The 7816-nt window shown below is 37.5% G+C and overlaps 1 long non-coding RNA gene across 1 annotated transcript; it reads right to left on the bottom strand.

The window, feature by feature from the left end:
- Positions 1-6032: 6032 nt before the first annotated feature.
- LOC131638616 (uncharacterized) lies at positions 6033-7090 on the bottom strand. The gene is made up of 2 exons (XR_009294717.1): positions 6487-7090; positions 6033-6277 (listed from the first exon to the last, which is right to left on the bottom strand). It is a non-coding gene; the product is annotated as an uncharacterized LOC131638616 (long non-coding RNA).
- Between the last annotated feature and the right edge of the window lie 726 nt (positions 7091-7816).

Below are 7816 nucleotides of genomic sequence, written 5' to 3'. Positions count from 1 at the left end.
ACAAAACAAAGGAAAAAGCTAAAAACTAGAAGGGAACACTTCTGATGAAGATCCAACTCCTCTCTGCAGCTTCCTACGGAGCTTCTCCAATTCATCTTCATAAAATGCCTTCAAATGAGCATTCTCGACCATCAGCTTATCAGCAACTTCCTTCCATGCAACTGAATCTTCTTGTGGTCTCTTTCGCTTTTCACCATGTTGTTGAAGCAACTCTTCTTGATGACGAATCTGATCTTCCTTTTCCATCAACCAACCATCTTGGATATCAAGCATTTCATCTTTTTCTTTCAAGTGTATTTTCAACTCTTTGTTCTCAGACTCCAAAGCATCTCTTTCCGCTCTCAACTTAGCCACGAGCTCTAGATGTTCTTCACTACTTTCAACAGGAGTAGTGGAAGACAATGGCGGAGTAACGAGTAGAGAAGGCTCCTCGAGTAAATAAGGCATCTGAAAAGCATGAGCTCTAGCTTGAACCCAATCAGTGTAGTCTTTGAGAGCAACACATTGTTTTGTTCCCAAATGTCTCTTCCTATCAACATGGTGCCAAGCACGCACAAGCCGATTTCTCATATCCGAATTTCCATCTTGATTAAGATAAAAGATTCCTGACACAAGAATACTAGCGGGTCGTTCCTTCATAGGATAGCAAAATTGGCGCCTTGCAAGAATGGGGTTGTAGGTAATTCCTCCTTGTATACCAAGAAGAGGTACATTAGGGAATTCTCCACAACTATCAATAATCTCACCAATGTCATAAGCAGGATTGTACTAATGGATATTCCCATTAGTAAGAGGCATGATCTTCTGAGACCAAGAGAGACCATCAGGATTGTTCAGGAAACTCTTAGCTTGAGGTAAGTGCGAAATAAACCACTTATAGAGCAAAGGAGTACAACAATTGATAAGTCCACCTTTCTTATCATTCCTATGGTGAATGGAATGATAAGTATCCCCAAGCAAAGTAGGCACAGGATTCCCAATCATGAAAATCCGAATAGCGTTAACATCAACAAAGTTGTCAATGTTGGGAAAGAGTATCAAACCATAGATGAGCAAGGCCAAAAATATCTCAAAAGCAATCATACTCCCTTTACTAGCCAACATAGAAGCCTTTCCAATCAAGAACTTAGAAGTCAACCCCCAAATTCCTCCTTTTTTGGTCATGTTTGCTTTTACATCTGATATCTTCAAATGAAGGAGCTCTGCTATCTCATCAACCTGAGGCTCTTTCTCCAAACCACTAAACGGTATGTCATCCGTAACGGGCAAACCAATCCAATAAGAATACTCCTCCAAAGTAGGCATAAGCTGATAATCAGGAAAGGTGAAACAATGATAAACCGGGTCATAAAACTGCACAAGAGTCTCAAGAATCCCTTTCTCCACTTTAGTCTTCAAGATAGAGATCAATTTCCCATGACGGCTTTTGAAGTTGTCAAGATTAGGAACCAAAGTTGCTAGCTCTTTCAATTCCTTTGCACTTGAATTTCTGAAAGTGTACTTCTTGATGCTTCTCTTTTGATCCATGGTACCTGTTATGTTTACAAAAAATGTCTCTAAGTTCCTTGAAAACCATTTGTGAATGTCATTTTTATGAATGCATGAATGCATGGTTTATGCATCAATCACAATCAAGAGCACACAAGATCACATCAAATCACACAAAGATCAAACAGTCCAGGTTCAAAGGTTCGACGTCACGAGCATGGAGCCATGGGTCTACCCATCCCACAAGGCGTGATCTAAGGAGTTTTGTACCTGCCAGTCGGGTTCTACAAAGGTTCCCAGAGTTTTCAATCTTCTATCGGATATTACCGGCACGCACAATTGCTCATGGGCGCCAATAATATGCCTAAAAAGACCTCGTCTGAGCGTAGTATCGCATGACAACAAGCTCAAATGTGTACTTGATCTTGTTGCTGCACTACATCCTAAAAAGGCTTAGATTGGTTAAAAGGGTTCTAGGTCATTCAGCTTCTACGGACACTCACTATTGAAAGTAATAGCGTTATCACGATGGTTCGTAACAACCTCTACTACCTTCCATGAGGCCTCCACTGATTGGGGTTCCACCATATGACGCTCATGGTAAGGATTGCTCCTGACATGCGACTATTGGTCTTACCACCTCCTATCTCAAGTTACTCACCAAAGTTCGGGTTAGAACTTTATCTCATCACAGAGGAACCATCGAGCACCAAAAAGAAAAAAAAAAGAAAATAACAAACAAAGCACACAGCAATATATACAGATATAAACACACAGATAAACAAAAATAGGCTTAACACACTTAAAACTGGTTTATCCCCAGTGAAGTCGCCATTTTTCTGTAGCGGGGAAAATCTGACATCGAAGCCATGGGATTGACTCGAGTCAATATTCCGTTTTGAAATCGCCACCGCGCTTTATTGTTTCCAAAGGAAAAGGGAAAAGAACGTAAAACCCAAAGTTTTGTTTTTAAAAAACAAGAAAGAGAACTCAGGTTCGGGTGTTGATTATATGAGGGGAAGGTTTAAAGCACCCCTCATATCCGTGGTACTCCACGGGAACCTTTTTGAAAATCTGTGTTGTGTGTGTGCTAAAAAGGGTTTGTTTTATTTTTAAAATAAGCTCGGCAAAGCGTTAAGCTTTGGGCCTACATACCTCCTCGGTGCAATGGAGAAGTCAGAGCTAATGTAGTTCCGCTTTTGGGAAAAACGTTTTTTAAAACGAATAAACACTTTGTTGTCGTTAGAGAGAAATACTCAGCCATTGATCTTGAGCATGAGAACAAACAAGTTCTTTGCATCGCAAATGAAAGAAGGGCTCCAACTCGGATAAAATCAACGAGTATGCCACTAGCTCTCTCACGCGGAAAAGATCTCGTTATTATCAATAAATTTCAAAATCGTGGGGTATAACCACTCGTTTCGACAATTAACGGTGTCTAAACTTTTGAAGAAAAGCCACTAAGGGCGAAAGATATTTTTAAGAAAAAAGGTTTTGAAAAGATTGCAAACATAAGAATATTTTGGAAAAAGGGAGAAGATTTTGAAAATTTAAGAATGGGAGGAGATGAAGAGGCTAACCTAATGCATAAAATAAAAGCTAAGGAAAGAAACGGTCTAACCGAATAAGAAGCCAACACTTGACATTAAGAGCCAAGGTAGTTTTCCCATCCTTTGGATTTATCAATACCAACACATTAACACTTGAGGATCCAGATGAACTTATTGTCTTAGCACCATTTTTCATTAAGCACATTAAGATTCTGACGAAAATTGGGCAGAGTAACAGCTGTTTTCGGGTAAAATCCTTATATCAATGCCTTGGAATTAACCATCAAGGGCTTTCAAGGAAATACCTGCACACATAAACATACAACAGAACAATGCCAGACAGACAGAACAATCACAGGATAGTAATAGAATGAGTCCAGAGGTACTAGGTCCATAAGTCCGAATCTCCAAAGCGCTAGGGATAGTAACTGATAGTCCAAAGAGAGCCTTATGTATTTTTTAGATTTTGGTTATTTATTAGTGTTTTAGCGGAAAAATAAAGTATGGTCCAAGTGGACAAAAGAAAAATAACAGAAGCATAAACATATGTCCAAGTGGACAAAGAAAAAATGGCGGAAAGTAAATATGATGAAATGATAAAGTAAAGCGATAAAGCGAGAAATATAAAGAGCGGTATAGTAAAGAGCGGTATAGTAAAGGTGCGGAAATTAAAGTTAGTTGTTAAGTGTTAAAGATAACCATCTTGAAACTTGTCAAGTATGTTATCAAAGTTAGTAGGAAGATCTATGGTGAGTGAATGATGTACTCGGATTTAAATTCAATGGGGTTTATCAGAAGCTTGATAGAATCATAGCGACTACACGATAAAAACCTCCACAAGTCTTAAATCAACCGCATACAATTCTCTTCCATGTTTGATCTTTTTGATTCGGGACACGAAATATTGCGCTATGTTAAGCAGATCGCCAAGTGATTTATGTAGAAATCACCCTACAACGAGGCCGGTCAAAACTTTATGTGCTAATGTATGCGAGAAGAACGATATGTAGATCGCCTTCCGAAAGCAATACCGCACGAAAAGAAAATAGGTAACGATCTAGTCTTCACTAAGAATCCATAAGAATTCTCAAAGTATTAAGACTTTCATCGATCAAAAGAAAAAAAGGAGAAGGAGAAGATAAAATGCATAAAGATAATCAACTCACACTATCATTAATATCATTCATCTAATATTATGGATTAGGTCATTTCAAACCTATCAACATCCTAGATCCAATGATATTAATGAAGTGGAGGAAGAAGAATAAAATTCACAAAAGATAATCAACTCACACTATCATTAATATCATTCACCTAATATTATGGATTAGGTCCTTTCAAACCTATCAACATCCTAGATCCAATGATATTAATGAAATGGAGGAAGAAGAATAAAATTCACAAAAGATAATCAACTCACACTATCATTAATATCATTCATCTAATATTATGGATTAGGTCATTTCAAACCTATCAACATCCTAGATCCAATGATATTAATGAAGTGGAGGAAGTAGGAAGCCAAAACAAGCATAAAAAAGGCAAAAAACACATTCTGCCTTACTGGAAATCGATTTACCTCTGTAGGAAATCGATTTCCTGAGTGCAGAGTTCAGTTTTGGGCGCAAAAAACAGAGTGGAAATCGATTTCCTGCGCACAGTTTTCAAAAAAAACAGCATTATGAACTTTGAAACTTGATTTAGGCAAACATACAAACACCTTATGATCACATATCCATAGGAGCACGAATTTTCCATCAAATCACCATCAAATAGCACCAATATAGCATCAAAGATGCATTGAACACAAGCAACAAAGATCTACATCTTAGAATTGAGAAATTTACCAATTCTTGAATTAAAGTGTTGAAGTAGCTTCAAGAACAAGCACAAAGTGTAGATCCTTCAAGTATGGAGATGAACAATCAAAGAAAAGAGTGAAATGTAGGAGGCTTAGTTCAAAATTAGCAAGATTCAATGTGAACCTCACTAATCTTATGAAAATGAACTTTGGGTGAGGGTTTTGGAAAGGGTGAGAAATGAATTTGCAAGCAATTTTTTGGCTCTCCAAGCTTGAGAAATGAGAGAGTAGAAGGCTCTATTTATAGAATTGGAGCAAGAGTAGTGACAAATTGGTCTTTTTGTGTTTGGTGATTAACTTGTGTTTAATTGGTGATTAAAGTGGCAATTAAATGGTAAAAAGTGGTAAAATGGAGTTAAAGAGGGTTTAATGAATGAGTTAATTTTGATGAGGTGGAAAATTGGTAAAATGATCAAATAAAAAGGTGCCAAAATGATGTCAAGCTTCCCTCTTATATTTTTTTGAATTTTGCGCACAGGAAATCGATTTCCCACAGGGGTAAATCGATTTCCACCTTCAAATTTTCAAAAATTGTTTTCTTGCACTATTTTGATTTTTGCCCGATCTTTCACCTGTAAAATATAAACAAAAGAGACAAAACATATATTTTTGATTTTTTTTGGTTAGTATAAACAAATAAAAGGTTATAAATGCTCGATAATTCCCCTCAGAGATAATCACAGTATCAAAGATAAAGCTTCACAATGGTGCTCTTGATTGATGATTGAATGCAATTGATGTATGATCTTAGGGTCAAAAATTGGGGTATGACAGTGTCGCTTATGGTTCAAGTTATTTCATTGAGCTTCGTTATATACGAGTTTGACTCACTTGATTACCGGAAGTACAAGTCATTGATTTTGAATTTTGAGCAAGAGTTTGGTATGGAGCATGGTGGAACTTATGAATAATTTCAAGATGGAGGACATTTGGTGTAACTTTTAGATTTAGTCAAAGTCAACCATGAAAAGTTGACTTTTTGACCAAAATCCATACAAATCTACTTTGGCTTCCTTCATCTTATCATGATGCCATTTGATTCAAGTATTGTGAGAATAAGGTGATGATGTGAAAGTTCAATTGAGTACGTGGAGGGAACAAATGTGTTTCAAGTCTTATTTGAAGAGGGAAACTACCATTCAAAATTGGTTGGAATCACTTGAATCACAAAAGAAAGTTATCATTCAAAAGGAGACATTCCATTACAAATTCCTACACAATCATTACAACATCAAAGAATATTACACACGGAAATCCCTAAACCTATTCCCGACTCTATTGCTTCAAGTTTCCTTCACCCATGACCATATTGCTTTCATGTTGCAAAAGAACCTCCATTTTCACCAAAATGCCAACATCATAAAGCCATATGCTGAACCTGCATATTCATCAACATACAGTCAAGAATCAGCCACCAAACATGTCAAAAAAAAGATGCTTTTCAGAAGAGAAATAAGAAAAAAACAGTCCCTCATGATAGCAAAACAAATTGACTCGGTACCACATTGGAACCTCCAGTTGCTTACTCATAACCTCACTCTACTGATCATTCTAGGCATAAAATAACTCTAACCATTTCAAACTAACCTACAACAGCTCACATTCAAAAAGAAAAAAACTGCATCCTTCAAACCAAAATCAACCTGCGCATGCGCACACAATACCGCACCAGTTAGCATCATCATGTCTTTGATCATATATAAACACAGGCCGGCAAATACACCATTTCACAGAAACCTACAACATTCATATAAGTCCATAACAATTTTCAAGTCAGCTGCTCAATATTAACCACATTAGACCTGCATCAGAAGATAATAAAGAATTACCATTTGAAGCTAATAAAATGTCTGCAGCAAGCCGAATTGTCCCGCACAAAAATCCACGTCGAACAGTCCCTGCATTCAATCTAACAATTCAGTCCAAACATGACCCTTTTCAACCACTTTTCCTAACCCTTAACTTCTAACTACCTAAATACCAACCTTTAACTACCAAACTAACTTTAACAGAATTCAATTCACGTTCTAACTAACATAACTAACCTTCAACCAACTGTGCCAACTCAGCATACCATATAACTAACAATAGCAACTAACTCTCAACAGAAAAAACAAGTAACAAACTTCCCTAACTAACACTAACAGAAACTGAATCATAAGAGAATGAGAAAGGAAAACCTGAAACTCTATATAAGCAGAACTCTTCACTTCTCAATGTCGTTCACTTCCATTCATCATCTTCACTATTCAATTCAACCATTCTTCACTCTGTTTCCATCTTCTCCATTCTCTCATTCTTCGCTCATCATCATTCAGCTTCCATCACCATCTTCATACCTCATTATCCTCTCACGCTCTGAATTCAGAACCATCACTTCTTCGCCGCTCACACACACTTCATCCACCACTTCCACTCTCCACCACCTTCATCTTCTCCAAGCTTCAATCTTCAATTCATAGAAAATCACCAATCTTCATGTGCGACAAATCGTTCATAATCTTCATCTTTCTCTCTTCACGAATTCAGAACCTCATTCTCCAACGGAAACCTCATCAATCATAATCTCCTTCGTCAACCTCATACGGCAGGGATCATCACTTCAAACTTCCCTTCTCTGCAATCAACCAACAACGGCGTTGTTACGAGTAACAACTTAGAGGAAAGACGAAGAAGAAGTATAACACAAAGGTTACAAAATACCTGAAGGTCTCAAAGCACATCTTCTGGACTTGGCATCGGCGCCGACGAACACCAAAACACAAAGGAAGAGATGAAGAAACCGGAAGGAAGAACCTGAGTTTTCGAGTCATTTCGTGGATATTCTTTCAGCATCTTCACCAGATTCAAAGAATCTTTGGACAAATTCCGCCGGAACTGAATCGAGAAAGAGATCGGAAGAATCTGAGACGAGAGG

This window comes from Vicia villosa, unplaced genomic scaffold (genome assembly GCF_029867415.1).
Source record: "Vicia villosa cultivar HV-30 ecotype Madison, WI unplaced genomic scaffold, Vvil1.0 ctg.002352F_1_1, whole genome shotgun sequence".
In the NCBI taxonomy this organism is placed as follows: Eukaryota; Viridiplantae; Streptophyta; class Magnoliopsida; order Fabales; family Fabaceae; genus Vicia; species Vicia villosa.
Note: the sequence above shows the minus strand (reverse complement) of the source record. Positions and strands in the feature narration are given on the sequence as shown.